Below are 18878 nucleotides of genomic sequence, written 5' to 3' on the forward strand. Positions count from 1 at the left end.
CCATCTCTTCCGTAATGTCTCAGTACCTAAAGGTGACCCGCAGCAAGAGCTGTGCGATGCGCGCACAGCACTGAGAAGAGCAGCTTCGTACGGGCTCGTTACAGGAGAATTTCTGATCCTGTCTGTCCTGGGGGGCAAACTCCCCAGTTAAAGAGTTGGACGGGCGGGAAGGTAGTTCCTGCTCTTGAGGTACTTCAATGAGCTGCAGCCAGCAACCGACGGAGCTATGGGCTGTCCTCCTCCCTCAGGGACATCTCGACCCAAGTTTCTGCCCGGTGTGGCGGCGGTGACACGACGGAAGGTTTTCACCGGGACGTGCGGCCACGGGGGCTGCGGTGTGAGGCGGCGGCGCCGGGCTGGTTACCTGCTCACGCTGCCCCGCCGCCGCAGCGGTGGGCGCTGAGGGGCGGCGGCGGCGGCGGGGCGGCCCGGGCCGCGGCCAGGCCCCGCGGGGCTCAGGGGGACCCCGAGGCAAGCGGCAGAGGCGGCGGGGAGCCCTGCCTGAGGACGCCTCGCTCCCGCTCCCGCTCCCTCCCCGGGAGGCCGGCGCGGAGCCCCTCCGGCCCGGCGCCCCTCCGGCCCGGCCCCGCCCCGCCCCGCCGCCTGCGCCGTCGCCAGGGGCAACCGGGCCACTTCCGCCCGCCGCCAAGATGGCGGCGGCGCCGTAACCTGGAAGCGGTCGGCCGCCCCGCGCCTCAGCGGGCCCGCCCCCGTGGTGCCGCGGGAGGTCTGTGGGCGGGGAGTCCCGTGACGGCTCGGTGCGCAGAGACGGTGGCCGGCAGGGGCGGGCGGGGAGGGGGGGGGTTGCCGAGCGCGCCTTCGGGAGGATGGCGGAGCCGCACGGTACGGGGCGGCCGGGCCGGGGGCCGCGGCGGGGCTGGCCGCCGCCGGGGGCGGCGGCTGACAGCGGGCGGGGTGGGCCTGGCGGCGGCCGGGGGCGGCGGCGGGAGGCGGGAGGCCGCGGGCACAAAGGCGGGGAGGGCCTGGGCGGCAGGTAACCGCGCGGGGGGCGCGGCCGGGAGTGCGTGTGTGTGTGTGTGTGTGTGTGTGTGGGGCGGGGGGGGTCGGCCGGTCGGTCGGCGGCGGGGCAGCCCGCCCGGGCTCCGCGCACCGGCAGCCGGCGAGTGCGTGTGCCTGCCTGCCCCGGCGGGGTGCAGCCCCGCCCGGCAGCCGCGGGGCCCGGGGCAGGTGGGGCGGGCCGGGGGCCGGCCGCTGGCTGCGTGCGGCGGGGCGGGGGCGGCCCATCGCCCCGCCGGGGCTCGGCGGCGGGGGCTGCCCCGCTCCTCCGGGCTGCCGGGCGGCGACAACGACGACAACAGCACCACCAAAAAAGAAAGGAGGAAGCTCCGTTTCACGGCCTCGCCTCTCCTCCTCCCCTCCGGAGGGCTCCCGGTACCGGGGGCCGGCAGAGAGAGGTGTAAGAGGCTTCGCGTGTGTGTAGTGGCACTGAGGCTCAGGGTAATGATTACCGGCGTTCCGGGTAATGATTACCTCTGCCTCTGCGTGCGGGAGTGCTGTCCCCCACCCTCTCGTATAGGCGTGAGGCTCTTTTCCTGTTTCACCCGGTGCATTTATTGTGGCAGTTCTGATGCGGCCGGAGAGGCAGAATCTCCTTTCGAAAGTCGTCGCCTTCCTGCCCAGCCAGGTGACTTTCCCGGCGTTTAAAACGGGGCGGCGTCGCAGAGAAAGCGGTGTGACAGCTTCCCGCCTGTATGTGTGCCTGTAGAAGGTGTTTGCGCCGAGTTGCACGGATCTTTCTCTAGGAAGCGCGTTAAAAAGCTGTAGTAACCTTAGGTAAGGTGAACGGCCGTGTGTGTTGACTAAAATTGCGACTGGGCGTGAGCTATAACAGAAATTCAGCACAACTGTAGTGAAACTGTGTTGCTGCTTGACTCTACCAGCTTATTCGGGAGCAAGTACGGAGATGGAATAAAAAGTCGTAACGTGTGAGAAAACAATTACAAAGTGCTGAAATTAGTACTAGTAGTTTTTAACTCGTGTGTTTGAGATGGGACTATGGAAGCATACGGTTTATTCCGTTCTGCACATGTGCAGACACTTTCGAGGCAGAATATTCATGACCAAGGAGTTGTAATTGTGTGTATTGTCATTGCTGCAGTACTTGGTCAGGATTTTTTGGGACTATCAAAATAGAAATCAGGATGGGTTCAGTAATTACATTCAGGGTCTTAATTTGCTACTGTTTCTTGTTCGCATGTTTGGCTTTTTACTTACTGTTTCTTCTTTTTACCTTCTAAACTGTGTTTTTTTTTTTAGTCGCTAGTCATTATTGGATGCTTCTATTTATACAATCAAGGGCTTAAAGTAGGTGGTGGTCAAATTAAGTCACACTTATTTACAGCCATATTTCAGGCATATGTTGTATGGTGATCTTGATATAATCCTAGCCTAGTTTTGGGAAAGATTTACTGTATCCTAGGAATTTGTTATTACGCTGTTGTGCATACATTTTAATTTTAGTAACACCCTTATCCTCTTAATTCCTGTCGAATGATTTGGGTTTGACTGTTTTGGTTTTCTGTGTAATTATTCTTTGCTCTGGATGAGTAAAACGGGAGATTGTTTTACTAATTTGAAGCTGGATTCCTTTTAATTTAGACTAATGTTTGTCAGCCATCAGGATTTCTGTACGTGTGGCAAGGCAAAACATGTACATCAGGCAAAACTAATTTTATATGTAATCTTGTAATACAGAAAGATGATGCCAGACAAAGCTCTCCTTGTGTCCACAGCCTTCCTTTGAGGAATACCGAGGAATCCTCAAAGAGGATGCTGTCTTCTGCCGCGTCCCTCTATTCTGCTCTTTCTAGAAATGTTAAACAATCCCCAACATTTTTTCTTAGGGGTGATGGCAAGGGTAGGGTCGATAAACAGTGCTGATCACGAATAGCTGCCGTTCCCTGGTCTAGTTTTTCCTTTCCAGTGTGACATATCTGTAAGGCAGGAGGTGCTGGGAGGGGCGTTCCTTTGTTATGTTGACACTTAAATCGCAGTGACGGGTGTATTCTCCTCCAGGAATTTTGTGTGATTGAAGGGATTCCTTCAGACGATGAGTATTTTCTCCAGCTGTCTTTCTGCACTCTTAGCCTATGTACAGAAATTAATTGCTGCGAAGATCTCTGTGCGTGTGCCTTTTAGGAAACCCTTGGATTGATTGTTACTTGGCTGTGGCTTTCTAGAAAAGAATGTTTCTGCTGAAGCGGTGTGTGTGTGGCGGTCCTGGCTTGTCACCGTGCGAGCTGGCTGCTGCTGACCTGTATACGGCACCCATGAAATAGGTGGATGTATGTGCTTGCGTGTGTGCGTGGTGCTCATGCATGTTAATTGAATTAAGGCAGTAAAAGTATCTTCTGCTTGTGGTGAATGAGAGGGATCACATTTTGTGATGCCTTCTTGGCAAGGCTGAGGAAGCCCTGCGAATAACCCAGCTCTTTTTCGGGGAGGTTTAATATGATGATAAGGAAATAAAACTGCATTAAGAGATCTCAGATGTTCCAAAATACTGTCGTGGAGGATTTGGGTGGGCGCTAAGAAGGAGCCGTTTCTCTCCAGCAGCAGGTTTTCCCTCGTGTCTGAAGAAAGACGAAAACTTGCGTGCGTAGAGGGAGGGGAAGGCAGCGCTTGCCCCTTCCCCTCGCCCGCCGCAGCCCCCCCGGTATGTCTCACCCCCGATGCCCACCTCGCCCCTGCCCTCCTCAGCGGGTGGGTTTCGGCTGGCTCCGTGCCTTGCCCGGCTGCAGGGTCTCTCCCGGCCCGCAGCCGGTAACGTGTGCCCGTGTCCAGCCTGCCGTGCCCTCTCGCACCGCTTGGCTAGTGGCATTTCCCACCCAAAATGCTTCGAGGCTCGTTGCTTTTAATTTTGGTTTGGTTTTTTTTTTTTTTTTGTGTGGCAGCTTTGTGGATGCTCTTTTAATTGAAGCGAGGCTTGCTTTCCTTTCTGTCGTTGTAATACCTTGTATTTATTTTTACTGCATGCAACTGCATCTCAGAGGAGATATTTGTGTCTCTTTCTGGTGGGTTTGGGTGTGTGCGTGCGTGCATGTGTGTGAGAGGGCTGGGGAGGACACAGTAGGGAAGATTAAACAGCCAGTTGTAACTAGATTGTACAGATAAAAAAAACCCTTGTTTACATTAAAATAGTACCGGCTGATGTAGTCTAGTCTGTTTGATACAGTAGTCTCGCTATGTTACAAAATGTACCGGGATAAAATGTAACAGGTTGTATAATAAGCAGGTAATGTTTGCGGTACTAGCCATTGACCTTAATTTGCTTGTTTTTTGCTGCACTGCTTGAGCTTGAAAGGTACTATTAAATTTGGGCATTCTCCGACACCAAATTTGTTTCAATAAAGGCATTTTCAGTGTAGCAAAACAAAGGTCTCTGGATAAAAAGGGAATTTTAATAACTAAGGATTTTTCTGTCATTAACCTCTACGTAATGGATACTTTTTGTATGGAAATTATGCAGTGTTTATAATTTCTTTTAAAAAAGTAATTTTGTACCACGTAGTTAATTTTAGACTGTTTTAAGATCGTTGCAGTTTAAGAAGTACTTTATCTGTATTGCTCTACAAGAGAAATACATGAGAGAACAGAGCCTATCATATAATTGTAGACATGCTGATTGGCCTGAGAATATGTTAAGAGGCTGTGAATTGGTGTAGATAAATACTAGGATGCATGGTCAAAGAACTTCTTAAAACAATCTGGCATGCCTATATACTTGGTTCTTTTAGTATTTTTTTACTGTTAAGGTGTACATGTAAAAAAAAAAAACAAAAAAAAGGAAAGACTTGAACGTATTTATTTGCTTTTTGATTTCTCAAAGGAAGCGTAGTCGATGTTCTCAGAGTGGATGTACATTAGATCCTAATTTGCATGTCTGCCTCCCTTTTTGTTACAAAAAGTGCTGGAGAATATTTTTTGCCACAGGAAAGTGAGTAGATGTTTTTTAATTTATTACTTTTTAGCATAGTGGAAAGTTTGCTACTTGTCTGTTAGTGGTGGTGGGGTTTTGCAGAGAGGAGCAGCCCTGGGGAGGCGAGCTGTGCTCCAGCCCAGTTGTTCATCTTGAGAAACGTGCGACTGGTGCTCGCAGTAAATTGGTTGTAGCTTGCTCTTACCTTTGCCATGCTAATCCTCTACATGCTTTTGTGTCTTAAAATGCTTCATATTCTGCGTATGAGCAAGATGTATGGGGCAGACAGCATTTCCATGGAGCCCTGTTGATCCCATAGATATTGTATCCGGTTCAGTGGACCTGCCTACCCTGTGGTCGGAGGCTTTTTGTTATGCATGCATCCTAATTGTTCTTTCTGTTGGCATTGTACATAGACTGAAGGGGCTGTGCACCAATGCAAATAGCCTTTCTAATACCTTATGCATTTGCATTATAATGGCTGCATAAATATCGCAGCACATCTCAGTTCACTCTCTCGCTGCTTTGACTGCTAGGATTTAAAATAGGTTCTTTCTGTAGCACAGATCTTGTTCGTGGTTGGTATTGCTTTGGAGAGGGGTTCTGAAGCACGTCTTTATTAAATAGTGAAGACTGTTTGCAATGAGGTGCAATTTTAACTTACCCATGTTCTAGTCTCCCACTCCTTTCAGCCCACAGGTTGATACAGGCACTTGGAGGAAAAAAAAATTAAAGCTTGAGCAGTTTTTCACCAACTATTTCTAAACTCACTATATCGAGTTGCAAAACATGTTTGCTTGAGACTTGGTTTTGCATTTATTTCCAGAAATCCTATAGATGTCTGTGGGAATATTTTATGCATAAGGAATGCAAAGTACTGTGCCACCATTGTTTTGGTGCTGTAACATTCTGTGATTTATGACTAACTTTACCAGAAGCACCCCGAATTTCCTTTGAAAGTGTCGATACAGTGATGTGACTGAAAGCGGACGCTCTTTTGGGGAACTGGTGGCAGATTGCCATCACCTATCTGTCAAAAGTTTGCTTTACAAAGTTGTTAAACACAATGCCAATTAGTATCACTTACTTGACTCTTAGTGATTAGTAGATGCATAGAGGCTTTTAAAATCATCATAGAATGCCATCTTTTAAAGGTTTGAATTAATTTCTTGTAGCTGCAGCCTTGTTATTAATGTATTGTGTCAAATTTTGGGAAGGGTAATTTATTAAAGTATTATTTATATTTTTTGGCTAATCAGTTGTAATCCTAGGGTTTGCTCTGTTCTATGCTGTTTAGTTTGTGGAAACTGCAGCAAGAAAGGCATGTTTAAATCAAATGATCCTTTTTTTTTTTTTTTTAAATATATCTGATGTTAGTAGCTTGTCATTCTTTCGCTTGTTTGCACATATTAAAGCAGTAGTAGTTGTTCAGGTTAAGGATATGATGAATGACGCTGTTGTTGGAACTAAAGTTACGAAAACAGTTTTCTGAAACAGTAAGTGATAGTATTGCAAGAAACCATAAATTTACTTAGAACTTCTATATGATGATTGATGATTCACTTATATATGAAGCATTCTGCAAACAACATACATATTACTATAATACAGTATTCTTAACACTTATCCTGTCAAAAACTTGTGTCTGCTAGAAGTTTAGAATAAGTATTTATAGTGATAGCCATGAAAATGCAAGGTTAAATAACGTTAAGTGAAAGAATAAAAATAATCTTGAAACCCTGACACCTGAGAACCTGAAGCTGTAGTATATTTATACTTCATGTGTACTTGGATTTTAATTATCCATTAGATATTACAGATAATGTTGGTTTAGTACCTCAAAGAATATGGCAAAACCACTTTAGGATTTGCTGTTGTATTTAGATCTATGTTTTTGGTGTTTCCATCCTAATAGGAATTAATATAAATCAGAAATTGAAGAGGTGTTTCATGACAGTTTGTATGGTCAGAACAATCCATTGGTCTGGCATGTTGTGTTGACTGGAAGAAAAATAAACATATTTATTACTTTTATGAAGAAATACCTGACTGGCAGCCAAAAAGACCAGGGCCTGATATTTATTTGCAGCCAAGGTGCAGCAATGATCATGAGGAGTTGGACTTCTCTCTTTTCCTTTTCCTTTCTCTCTCCTGTGTCCCAGCCATCTAAATCTTGGCAAATAGGGGATTTTGCTCTCTCTTTGGTATGAGGCTTCTCTCCTGTGACTGGCAGTAATGGTACCCCGTGTAATTGTAGCACACGTGAACTGTCCAGTCTTCTGTATAATAAAGATTTCTCAATGTTGTATTTTTTTTTTGAGGCTGAAAGTTAGGTTATAATCTGTTTTGTAATACACAGCATTGTGTTTATTGATAATTGTCCTGTGAGGAAATACTCATGTTGTGTCAAAAAAAGTAAAAAAAATCTTTTTTTTACTGTTTTAACTGTTGCATAGATTTCTCTCTCTTTTTTTTTTTTTTTTTTTAACAAAAGAAAGCAAATTCAGTATGTCACTAACTTAAAGCTTGTATAGCACAGCAGTGAAGGTCCTAGTCAATTTGTGGATAATTGGGTAAAGCTATACATACAGTGCAACTGCAGGTGCTGAGTAAAGTGCTTTGTGCTGTGAAAGGGTTCAGGTTCTTAGCTTCAGTCTTATTTTTCCTTCATGTTATACCTAATCCAGCAAAATACTGGAGTTTATTCCATCCTCATTACAAAAAAAAAAAAAAAAATCCTATAATCTCTCTCAGTGCCTTCCCCCCCAACTTAACAAAAAAACCCCAACTCAACCCTCAGCTGTCCAAGGCAAGGAAATAATTGAGTAATCTTTATTCCCTTCATTAGATGAACTTCTGAAATTGTGATGGTAGAATTTTGTGCTCTTTTATATTCCCCTTCCCCCTCCTCCTTGAGTCAGCCACTGCAGAAAAGCAGAACTGTGCATTTCTTTTAATTCTAAGGGATAACTGTGCAAAGAGGAGTCTTCAGATTGCTGTAAATGCCAAGTCCTGTTTAGAAGCATTTTGTTACATGGAGTTGCTATGTGTAGCAGAGAGAAAATGACTTCACTAGCAAACTATATGGCTCCTGCAGGCATCAGGTGGCTTAATGTGTAAACAAAAGTCCACAGCAGTCAAAAATAGATCTTTATAAAAAGAAATAGTGCAAAAAAGTGACCTCCTAAACAAGGAAGTAAAGGGCTACCAGAGAATCTATCTGTGTAGTCCTGCAAAATGCTGATCATAGTGGAATGTGAAGGACTTATCATGAAAACCCATTTTGCTGTTGCTTCTGACATAGAGTACATGACTTTTAAAAATGTTTCTTGTAGAGAAATGATTGTACAATCAAAGGGTTTAAAGCCAAGAAGAATCCTATAAAATATGCATAATTTGGAGTGGTTTGCACAATTTTCTTATTGAAGGGATGGGCGGGTTAAATGAAACCTCAGTTCAAATGTTCTTGTTAGCATACTAAATCTGTGACAATTACTTTTCTAATAGATTTTAAAATCTAATGGCTATTGTACAGTACTTGCAAAACCTAAAATATTTCTTATTAAAGAGAATTTTATTATACTGGCAGTACATGAGCTATATTGAATTTAAGATTCTAGATTATTTCTTTTCAGGAAAAGGGAAATTTATGTTAATAAGTAACATGAATTAAGATACCTGGGAACTTGTCTTTGTGCAGCAAATATTGTTCTGGTAAGTCCCTCTAACTCTTCTGAACTCTTGGATACTGTGCAGATAACGGCAGGTTTCAGGTTATCATATTTGTTTTTCATGGTGGGCTACGTATTTGCTTTTTGGAATATTCAAACAATTGTTTGGCAGCTTTCTTGATAGCACATTGTGTGTGGCAGGCCTAGTTAGGAAGGAAACAAAAGTTTAAATATTGTAGCCATGAGTTGCAATTCACATAATAAATACAACAACCTGGATTTTTTTTTTTCCATGACTTCATGCATAAATTTATTTTTTTGTGTTTTAGGTCGTCATGAGGCATGTTTTTACAGTAGTAATTTTTCTTTTCTCTTTCCCATAAGAAGTCTTCAGATAAATGTTGGTAGTTATTTCTTGCATTTAAAGTGTATACTGTCTTGTCTTTTAAAACTGGCTCTTTGCAATCTAGCTCTTTTAAGAAGCCCTAAGTCATACCCAAACAGATATCCAGGTTTCAGTTACATGCTCTCACTGTAGTAACACGGTTTCGTCTTCTTCTAAACTGTGATGCTGTTTATTGAACCAATTAGCTGCTGGTTGCAAGCCAGAACTTTCTCCTGAAATCAGAATTAATGAATAAACAAATTACACTGGAAGGATTTCTGTTCTCAACGTGTGACAAGGACGTGGTTCGTATCCTGCAACCTTGGTGCCTGTGTGTGTTGGTGTCTGTACTCAGTCCTGCCGAAATCAGTGGGGTAAGCTTTTGAGTATGGATCACACGTTTGCATCATATATTTGATGGTATGTCTGTCTTGGAATGTTTTTGAAACCATTCCAGCTCTTCTGTAGCCAGCAGATGGGATGCATACGCCTTCATTAACAAGCAGTTAACTCTGCTGGTAGGACTGAATTTTCATCACGCTCGGGGTCTCTGACTTGGCTCTTTCTGTGTTCCAGCTCCCACTGTTTGTTCTGCTCTCTCTAAGAAGAAATCAGCACTAGCATTACATGCTCCTGCCCTCCTGTGGTAATGAAAACCTAAACGTTTTTCTCAAAATCAGGTTGTGTAAAAATAAAAGAGAAAGAGAGGAGAATAAGGAACTAGTTTTTCTCTTCTGGAGCAGCTGCTCACATCTCTCAAGATGTATGTTTGCTTTTGGTTCTGCTTCAAAAGCCCTGAGAAAAATCATAGTTATTTCTAAACTTGCTGTTATAGTATCAAAAAGACCTTGTAGCCTTTTATAGCTTTGAATTAATCTTCTGGCCTTTTTATGTGATATGCACTATCCCTTTTGCATTAGAGTAGAGAAACTAAGGCACAGAATTAAAGGGAAGATTTTTAACAGCAGCAATGGGATTGCTCTGCCTTCCCTCCTGTGAGGTGGTGGGAGCTGAAACCCAGTTGCGGCACGTGCCTTGGAGAGCCCGCCTGGCCGTGTGACCCACACCAAGCTCACCATGAGTAAGGAGCATAGGTGGATCCCAACCCCAAACTCCTCACTCCTTCCAGACGAGCGAACGGTGGAGCAAGGCAAAGGGGTGTGAAACCGTTACGGCCGTGAAATTGTTGTCGGTAATGAAAGCCATTGAGAGTAGCATGTTAGGTCTTTGAACATGCGGTGTGATAACAAGTAGTCATGTTGCCTGAAAGGATCCTGGAGTGGTTGTAGTCTGTATGTGACCTCTTGTTTCTTTAATGATCCTCTATTAATAATACTAAAAGAGAGCTGCTGTCATCTTAGTTTCAAAGCTAATGGTGTGTATAAACTATGGACATACAACTTCAGTCTCTTTAGGCAAATGTTTATGTTATGTTCAACAGGTAAAGTCTTGGAATGAGAAATCTGTGTTTGTCACAGCTTTCAATTCTGTGACTTGCAGTGTCTACTGAAACTGGTTTTTTGTTAGCAGGGAGACTTTTCACAGTTTGTACACCATTGGTTCTTTGGGCCAGCTTGTTGGCTGTCTTGCAAAAATATTTCATGTGAACTGATCAATTGTATACCATGGTAATCTAAAAGCATGCTTTAGAGTTGCTTCTACTGATTTTTCCCATTGTTTTGTACTTTTACAATGTCCTTTTTTTGTCCCTCTTCATCTTTGAAGCCACTTAAATGAGCAGTGAAAATACATTACACTTGGTTCCAACAAAAATAAATTTTCAAGAATAAGTTTCTGTAATCTTTGCTGTAAATTTCTTATTTTGTGACACGGAAACAAGTTAATGCAAGGCAAAAGGGTGTATAGTGCATGAAAGCTACTCACTGCTACTGCTGGTCTGTGTTGCCTTATACCGGGGTAACGTGATGTATACTGCCTCCATTCATTTTAACCAAGAGTATGTGTGCATGCCTGGACTTTCTGCAAGTAACTGGTATGCTTTGACCATTGAGTTATTCTGTTTGCAAGTCTGTCTAGAGTTAGAAAGTTTCAAAATAGAAGTAGGGGGAGAGAGCATGAAAGGTTTGCATGCGAGTGCTACTTCCAAAATGCTGCTGATTGTTATCTACTGCTTTTTCTAAATCGAAACCTAATAATGATTTGAACTTTTTGCATGTACTTTTTCAATGATAAAGCAGTGACTTGTTTGTCATGTTTGGAGATGATCAGCAAAGGGTGATGAGCTACAGAGAGAGTTCTGCATAGGTTGTGTGTGGCTGTAAAAAAGCTCATGGACTGAATTTCAAGTTGTCTGTTTTAAGTGTAGAGTGTAAAATGACTGCTCAGACCCTTTTTTCCCCTATCAAGAGTAAGTTTTCTTTCCTCTCTAAGCAACTTTCTCAAGCAACAGAGGGTGAGATCGGCAACTGCCTTGGGTATCTATTTTAATTATGATTTTATATAAATTGAGTGTTGTATAACCTGGTTTATGAACTAAATGAGAGACTAAGGAACTAGTTAACAAGTTTACCTTTGTGGGGTTGTACTTTGATGGCTCTTCCATATGTACTGCAGGTGTGTGTATATATTCATCCAGTAAAAACATATGCTGCTTTTCAGTTACCAAAAGTAAATGGGCAGAACTTGATTAACAGGATAGAATAGAATTAATGCTGGAAATGTTACTTTTACCCAGTTTTTGAGGTGGCTGCTCTAATGAGGTTTACATTGATCCACTATAGAGATGATAATTCCAGAACCCCAACACTTAGGATTAATTTGGATTCTGATTTTTCTTGCTGCTAGTGAGCACTGTAAGTCCTGTTATCAGTCAGATGGGGGGGGACTGCTTATATGGTCCTTTTTCTTCATCTAATGTGACCATGGGCACTTTACATCTGAGAGTACTGTTCGGTTTTGATTATTATTAATATGCAGCTTTTAGCACTGCCTAGTGCTTGTAGCCTAATGTAAATAAAATATCCCAGCTTGAAAAGCAGTGACAAAGTGAAATGAGCTTTTCTGATATGAAAGCTTAAACATGTGATCACAGAGCAGACTAATTAACCAGTGCAAGGAATTTGGTTCTTTTATGTCAAGCTTTTCATTTGTCTGTAAGGTTCACTTTTCAGTATGAGATGTTCTGATATGCTGACACTGTTGTAACTGTACCATTATAAGTGAGATAGACACATATATCTATATATATGTAAAAAAAAAAAAAAAAAGAAGTGGGGATTACTTTGGACTGTTTGTGAAGTTCACCAAATTCACTTGTGGATCACTCCCAGCTTTAGTTTGGTACTTCTGATGGCATGTAGTGGTTCTTGGAGAAGTAATGTGTCTTTTATGCAAGTCTCTTAATATTTGAAACAATATCTAGAAATAATAAATAACAAATTGAGAGCTCCTGATGATAATATAGGTGAGGAAGAAATTTTAACTGAAACTGATGGTACTTTTTTCAGTTCAATTTAGATTTGCTGTTTTATCTCTTTTTTTTTTTATTTTATTTTAAATAAGACTTCAAGACTTAAGCGTGCTCATTGTAATGGTCTTGCTCTCTAGAAATATCTGATTACTCTTTCCCCCCCACCCCCCCAGTGTTTAGGCAACTTACTTTCTTTGGGCTTGATGTATCCCTTAAGCTAAGCAGTATTCTGTTGATTCAGTGTTTGAAAAACTATTTAAAAGGAAAATCCAGGAGATGCTGGGTTGATGCTGGAGTATGGCTGTAGCTTCTACTTCTTGTTAAAGTGTTTGTGTCAATTCTCCTGAGAAGACATTTTAGTTGCTAGGATCTTAATAGTTAAATTTCAGCGAAAGCACAGTTTTTAATGGCTCAGAAACCCCCACTTAACCAACTATGATTGTATTTTCTTTCAGTAGTCTCAAACTTTAATGTTCTTCTTGAGATACGTACAGTGAACAGCTGGTCTTCCTACTGTTGTTTCTTTAGTGGAAAGATTCAGGTGTCCTCTGTTGGCTTCATGCTTGCTTTTTGAGTGTAAGGACATGTGCAACTTTTTGAATCTTCTCGTAAAAGATAAAAGAAAAGCACTGTGTCACTTGGCTGAAATAGTAAAATTTTACGTTCTCATTTTACTTTAGCACTACACTAAGTAATGATTTTGTTGAAGAATAATTAATTTCACTGCTTGATTGAGTTGCTGTTTTGTTTTGTTTTGTTTGTTTCTTTGGCTTTATTTTTTTTAGTTGCTCCCTAGTTCTGTGCCTGTCTTTGGGAACTATTTATTGGTGTATGAGCACAGATCCCAAAAATAGCTATCAAATGCAATTACTGTTTGCAATTATTTCTGATCCCAGAGGGAAACCCAAATAGGTGCAACCTGTAGGGACCTTCCTTTGCCCTAGGGGTCTGTAACAGTTCCAATTTTACAGTATACTGGATTTGTAGTGGTATTTAAATTGGTTGCTGATGGTTGATAACTGAATCCCAAATTCAGAGAAAAGTCAAACTCTGATTAACTGATGTTTTTCTTTTTCATAGATGCTATGTTTTCTTTTTGCTGTAGAGTGGAGAGTGAAACGGCCATTTCCTTCTTGCTTTTTCTGGTCTCTCCCAGACATTGAAAATACTGCATTTGTGGTGCCATGTGCAGATATCCAAAGTCTGATTTATGGTCACATGAACTCTGTAAGGCTTGTTCTTAAACAAAACCCCAAGCCTTTTAAGTTTAGTTTTAAACCAGAGTTTTTTGGTTTCATTTCTGCTGAAGTTATTTTTATGGATATCTTGCATGTCTTTGTCTTGCTTTCCATGGAAAAATATCATCTACTAACTGGTAAGTTCTGTTGCATTCTAGAGATTTTTGTTTCTATTTAACCTTCAAGCTTTTTGTATCTTTATTAGCAGCTTCATATATTGTATATGCAAGCATGAATGTTATGTTGGAGCATGCAGGGCAGCATAGTTTGGTAGCAGTCTGCAGGCTAGAAGTGCCTTACAGGGCAATGATTTGCTTCCTTTTTCTGAAGGAGGGGTGGAAGGGCTGTTTGGGCAACAAACTTCAAGCACTGAACTTTTTCTTAGATGACACTTTGTAGCCTCATCTAGACATATTAGTACCATGGCCAAAGGATGGAGGGGATAGGCAATTTTCTAGCAGATTATGGTGTGATTGTAAATATAAGCGAGGAAGTGGACCCAGAAAAGCATCCCTTGAAGCTATCACATTTTTCTGGGGAGAGATGAAGAGCTCTTGAATTAAAATGATAGTTTATTAATAAATGCTAGAAGTACGAAAGAGGTGGTACTGCATAAGATCAAGTATGCTGAATGTAGCCTGCAGTAATGAGCCTGACTATGGCAGGGATCATCTGGCCTGGATTTAGTGGTAATGTTATTTGCTTTGTAACATAAGCTAGAGGTTGGTTGTGAGAGAAGTGAGCAGTGAAATAGTATCATCTGCACAGATCTGACATGAGGAATTTAGGAGTTAGAGGACAGTGCACAATGTGTCAAACAACAGAGGCTGTGATTAAAACCTCTTTCTCTCAGTCATGCTTCCAACTGGTAGTCCTCGCAACCACAGATCAAATTTAGCCTTAGCAAGCAAGAATAATTTTAAATGAAAATTTCCTTGTTTGCATCATGTCTGAATTTGATCCCCATAGGATGCTGATTTAATATAAAGTTATTTTATGTCTATCTTCATTTTTTAAAAAAGAAATTTAAAACATATGTTTATAGCATTTAATTATACTTTAATACTAAGCCAATACTGACAATTGTCAGACCAGTTATGTTACTGACCATGGAAGAATTATGAAGCTTTTGCTTTGGTAGGAATTTGTGTGATACAAGCGACATTCAGCTCTTCAGATTGCAACTTCTTTTCTACCTTCCGTTTGAAGAATTATTGTCAGAGAATGGGAGAAGGGGAGGAAGGAGGAACTGGCGGGGGGAGAGAAGCTGCCCTTGTTTGTACAACCTTATGTCCAAGAATCACAGGAGCTGGAGGCTGGTAGGGAGGAGAAGGTTTCATCAGACACATGCTAAACCTTCAGCCCTGCATAGCAATAAAGGTGTAATTTGTCTGTTTCTTGCCTTGCAGCAAAGGGAGGGATGGAGAAAGGCTTGGACAGGATGGAGGAATACAGCACTGGCATGTTGCGCCTTGCTGCAAAGGGAGCATATGCTGAGAAGGCGGCATTGGCCATGCCCCGTTGCAGGGGACACACCAGTTCAGGTCCTACTCCCCACGTCTTCTCTAGTTCTGCTGTCCTGCCTGTCTGTCTGCTACTGCTCTTTGGTCGTTATTCCTATATTTATAGTTCCTTGCAGTCTGTACCCAGTATTCCTGTCTCACTTCAGGTAAATGCTGGTGGTTGTCGTCTCTTTTTTACCTGTACCTGTTCTCTTTATGATCCTTTCTGTTTTCATTGGAAGTGTCATTCTGTGGTTTTTCTTCCCTTCCCACTATTTTGAGAATGTTTGAGTAAAAAAGGAACAAATAGGTAGCAAGTATTTGTTAAAATTAATTAATTAACTTCCTTGTTAACGTAATTTTTATTTTTTTATTTTTAGAGGTCCAGGTGCCTCTCCAGTGTTTAGGTTTCTTCTTTTTCCTTCTGTTCAGGAGCTCTTTTCTCACTTCCTCAGATATTCTCCTTGTATCCTCATACTGTTTGTATATAAATATAGTACCCTGATTTTGAACATATTGTTCTGGAGCATGTTGTCATACTAAAATTTGTTCAGTCCTTCTAGTTGGTTCATGAGTCTGTATACCTTTTCTGAGTGCTTTCTGCATATGTCTAATACTTTTTGGATTACACTTGTTTCGAAAAGGGCTAATTCTCTTTTAATCTGGATTACTTCAACCTGTACTACTCATGTGAATGTCACCTAGGTGGTTGAAACACCCATCTCCTGCCCTGTGCATCAAAGCAAAAATCCAGACTCCATCACTTTGGTGAGCTGTGCAGTGGAGGTTGGGTATGGTACAGGGATGCTCTGCAAGGAGCCGAGAGCAGCCCTCACCTCTGTGCAGCTCAGAGAGGAGCAGATGTGGGCAATCTGAATGCAGTGAATTACCTGTTCTCAGCTCACACAATCTAGTGCAATCTTCTGGTCCATTTATTTAATACATACGGATTTTCCAAGGTACAAGTATCTGGAGACCAGCAGGTCTGCTGAGGCACTATGTTGTGCCTGAGCCAGTGTAAAGGTTGTATTTTTCTTAGTCATTTGTCTTAAATGTTCACAAACAGATCAGATGATTCCTTGCCGAGTTACTTAGACATTTAGAAATGACGTCTGTTTTTTGTCTAAAAGGGGCAATAAGGTGCAAGAATGTCATTCATTAGAAATCGGCATACACTACAATTTTTTTTTTTATTTTGCTAGGGTAGTGGTATGAACTTTTCATGTAGCTCTAAGCTATCCTGCTTTTTCCTTGTTTTTATCAGATTTTCATCATCTTATTTAATTTATTAGGAAGTGGTGAGGTAAAAGGCTTATTATTGCATCGTATTTGTACAGTGTTGTTTAATTCAGTTTGCATGTCTAAATTTTTTCCATGACTTCTTTCAGATTAACATTGTTGCTACTTTCTACTTTTACAATACACAAGCCTTTCAAGCGTGCTAAAGAGTATATCATCCAGTTGATTTTTGGCAAGCAAAAATCATGTTTTTCACTATTTCCAGTAAAAATGTCATTGAAGACCTTTTGATTTTTTTAGGGGGGAAAAAAAAAGGATGCCTCATCTGAACAGATTTTGAAGAATCTGTTTGGAAGGGATCGTAGTGGTTTTCTTTTTTCTTTTTTTTTTCTTTTGAAGGAAAACATCTTGTTCCTGTGAAGATACCCAATTTATCATGCATTTTCCAGAATTGTTAGTATATGTGAAATAATCTTTTAATCAGGCTCCTAGTTATGAGCAGAATAATATTCAGTGCCATTTGGAGTCTTTTGGGTGTCAGGCTGGGGCTTAAGGTGTTGTGTGGGTAAGGCTCCTTGACTGCAGGAGTGAGCATGAGAAGTGTTCATGGCAGATCTGGACTTTACATGGTTCTTCATAGGAAGGTGAACAGAGCTTGCTTTCTCTTCTGTAAATGTTTCAGTTTTCTATCCTGGGAAAGAAATCTCTGGGATCATCACTGGAATCTTTAAGAATGTGGATGAACTTGCAAGAAATTCAAATGTTACCATTCTTGGGTTTTTTGTAATGCTAATGCATTAAATGTTGATTGGGGGGGAAAAACCCATGTAAAAACTAAATAAAAATACTCCAAGAAGTTATGAAAATTAAGTTTGCAATACAAAGCAGTCAAAATTAGACAGGTGTGAATGAGATGGCTTCTAGTGCTTTAGGTGACCAGAAGGTGTTTAATACATCTCCATTTGCTACATACTTTTGCCTTCCTTAAAACCCCTTCTCCATGCAGTGTGTAGGAGCAGGAGTGGTGTTTTGTTGACTGATTACTGTCTCAGTATTTTTATATCTGTGATATTTTCTTATGTGGAGTTTCTTACCAGCTGCTTCTTGCCCACCACCCATGCCCCCTGGCCTCCCGTCCCCGTTCTTGTTCCAGCTCCTGCCTGTTTCTCCCTTCCCCATATTTCTGAGCTCACCTGTGCTCCCGGCAGGAGCTTTTCTCCTCTGCGTGGCCACTGTGACCCCACGGAAGGTGGGGAGGACTGTAGGAGGGTGTCTCAGCTGGATAGGAAAGGCCTGTTCAGCCACTGTGCATTTGACTTGCTCTGTGGGAATGCCTTATATCAAAAGAAGTTGGCATGTAGGAGTCGAGGAGGTGAAACAGGCACAGGGTTTATGAAATACTCAGCTCTTTGTTGCTGGAGGAATTCCTCGCAGTTTTCTTATTAGAGGTTTCAGAGTGGCCAGGAGTGAATATGTGGTGAAATTCAGTGTGGCACCAGACATCTTAATAGATTTCCAAGTCCCTAATCTAAACCAAAAATGTCATAGTTGTTATGAAATCAGTGTTAAGATTACCTTCGACATGAACAAAGCAATGTGCTTTTTACCAGCTGTCAGTCTTATAAGCAGCTGAACCAAATAAATTATTGTACCTTTTCCCTCGGTTCTCACATCCCCTCAGGGCACCCTCCCCAACCCCAAAACAACCCAAAAAAGCCCAAAGACTGGCAGGCAGCTCCTGGTAAACATCAGCTTTGAGGAGTGAAGTCTAAAGAAATTCAATGTGATTGAAGAAGCCTTTGCCACAGAGCATTGGCTGTATATAGCTGTATACAGGGCTACCTGAATCACCTATAATATGCATCTATTTGCTTAAATAGTATTTCACTGCTTTCTGTCATTATGTTTAATTCTGTTTTGCTCATGGGGGAAAACAGTTGAAAGCTTTGAAAAAGGCTTGGGAGCAATTTTATTCTTCATCACCGTATCAGGGTGTATAATGAGCCTATGTTTCTATGGTGCCATTAATTTACAAAGTTCCCGAAGGTATTTCTAAGTTGCTTTGGCTTCTCCAGCTGTGGTTGAGCATTATTTCAAGCAGCAGTGCAGGACAGTGGTCTGTCCATTGGAACATGGAAGCTGTTTAACCATGTGCAGTAATGCAGCACAAGAGGGTAAGGACAGGGAGGGAATAATGCAAAATCCAGTTGGAACTGCAGGGAGAATCTAGGTAGGCAGAATGCAATTAACCTTAGAAATACAGCAGTAAATAATGAGAATCTAGCTGGAGTGGGCACACATAGTACAGTAAGAATACCATTTCTCTTTGGCAGTTCGTAGTTCTTGCATCTGAATAAGAATACTCGGAGGGCAGAAGTGGTCCATCACATCACGTTTAGGCAGATGTTTGCGGGGAAAAAAGAGATGAGAGTATTTTAACTTACATCCAGTCATTTGAAACGTAACAGTTTCTT

The 18878-nt window shown here is 42.0% G+C and overlaps 1 protein-coding gene across 4 annotated transcripts in view; it reads left to right on the top strand.

The window, feature by feature from the left end:
• The first annotated feature begins 640 nt into the window (after positions 1 to 640).
• SHOC2 (SHOC2 leucine rich repeat scaffold protein) overlaps positions 641 to 18878 on the top strand; it is a 70673-nt gene continuing 52435 nt past the window's right edge. Inside the window, exon 1 of one of the 4 annotated variants that reach the window (XM_069796968.1) lies at positions 641 to 758. The gene's annotated coding sequence lies outside the window, so the exon portion shown is untranslated. Of the gene's footprint in view, positions 844 to 1353; positions 1646 to 1774; positions 1795 to 18878 lie in introns of those variants that run through there. The other 3 variants (XM_069796967.1, XM_069796969.1, XM_069796970.1) reach the window with 3 other exon arrangements.

This window comes from Haliaeetus albicilla, chromosome 11, assembly GCF_947461875.1.
Source record: "Haliaeetus albicilla chromosome 11, bHalAlb1.1, whole genome shotgun sequence".
In the NCBI taxonomy this organism is placed as follows: domain Eukaryota; kingdom Metazoa; phylum Chordata; class Aves; order Accipitriformes; family Accipitridae; genus Haliaeetus; species Haliaeetus albicilla.